Raw genomic sequence first — 1,736 nt, 5'->3', positions numbered from 1 at the left:
GTGATTAGGGTTAGGTGTGTCTCTAGGTGTGCGTGCGCCTCTTTAGCATAATAATAGACACTATGTGGCTCACAGCAGGGGAGCGGGGGATTTAGAGGCCAAGGTCTCCTGCGCAAAAAAGCGCAGCCTTAGTCAAATTAGTGTTAAAGTCTGCTTAGCAGCTATTTCTGTCTGCCATGTAGGTTTTGATGAAGTCACACCCGGTGCTTATCCTTTAGCCGTGTGTTTTCTGAAAGGGGTTCGTAAGCTATGGCCTGCTATTAAACCCAGTATTCCCTCTTGGGACCTCACTGTGGTTCTTGAGGCTCTCTGCGACCCTCTATTTGAGCCCCTAGAATCTGTAGAGTTAAAATTTCTGTCATACAAAGTTGCTTTGCTTCTGGTTTTAGCTACAGCTAAACGAGTCGGGGACCTCCATACTTTGTCAGTGAACCCCTCCTGTATCCAGTTTTCTACTAATGACTCTAAAGTGGTTTTGRACCCTAACTCTGCGTATCTTCCTAAGGTGATACCTTCTAGTTACAGCTGTATGTCTATAGAGCTTTCCAGCTTTCATCCTCCCCCTTTTTGCATCTGAGGAGCAAAAGAGGCTGCATTTTCTGTGCCCCGTATGTGCACTACGTTCTTACATCACAGCCGCACACAGGATGTAAGGTCGTGATCAGCTGTTTGTGGCTGTTGCTAACCCACACAAGCTCTTTCTAGACAAAGACTCTCTCACTGGATTGTYGAGGCCATCTTGCTAGCATATAGCAGCAAAAACCTTCCAATTCCTCTTGGAGTTAAAGGTCACTCCACCGGGGGCTATTTTTTGTTGAGATTGTTGTTCTTAATAAATGTAATAAAAATAATTCAATTTAAAAAACCATGGTTTTCTGTCTTCACTCACTGCAGTTCTTCTCTTAAACAGTTGCCGTCGCTGCTGAGTAAATTATACCTKTGCAGCTGAAACAACAGGACCAGACAAAGACCCACAGAGTCAGCAAACGGTCGCTAAGCTAACAGAGATGTTTACAGCAGGATGAACAACGACTGGAAGCAGCAGCGGTGGGAGAAATGTCGGGTTTTCTGGAAAAAACGCAGCAGGGCCGAGCTCTCTCCAGCAGAGCCTGCTGTCTCTCAAAAAACGGGCCCTGGTCGTGAAGAAGAACGGTCTCATTTAAAGGAAAGAGGGAAACAAAATAAAATGCTGGATGTTGTTTTCAACCCGAGTTCGTCTGCACAGATTAGGTTTGTTTAAATATATTCCTCTTATTTAGTGTAATGATGTTAGCTGCAGTGTTTGGAGCTAATGACCTAGCATCTGTAGAGGAATGTGCTGTGTTTCTACAACAGAACTTGGACGAACATGGCCACAAAGAAGAGGGAACGCAAAAGGTAGTGCAACGTAACGCAATACTACTGAGTGGGAACGCAAAAGAAAAATAATCTCCCATATCCCCTCGCAGGCTCCATATGACAAAACACACAGTTAAAAAAAAAACTCATGCTCATATAGCTTTTCTTCTTCTGGGGTTTTAATGAAGCTGATGTTGTGCTTCCATCTACAGGACTTTCTGGTTATCACAACAAAAACAGTTTCATGAAGACTTTTGCATGGTTTTCAACTTTTTTAGGCATCCAATTTTTTATTTCGTTACTAAGTTTGGCCATTTATGAATACGCTTTTAATAAGGATGACAAATATAATAATACAACAAAATTAAGAAATCAAAAGTAAATTTAATATGTTATGT

Source organism: Austrofundulus limnaeus, unplaced genomic scaffold (assembly GCF_001266775.1).
Source record: "Austrofundulus limnaeus strain Quisiro unplaced genomic scaffold, Austrofundulus_limnaeus-1.0 Scaffold15, whole genome shotgun sequence".
In the NCBI taxonomy this organism is placed as follows: domain Eukaryota; kingdom Metazoa; phylum Chordata; class Actinopteri; order Cyprinodontiformes; family Rivulidae; genus Austrofundulus; species Austrofundulus limnaeus.
The sequence above is the reverse complement of the archived record's forward strand: the minus strand, read 5'-3'. Positions refer to the sequence as shown.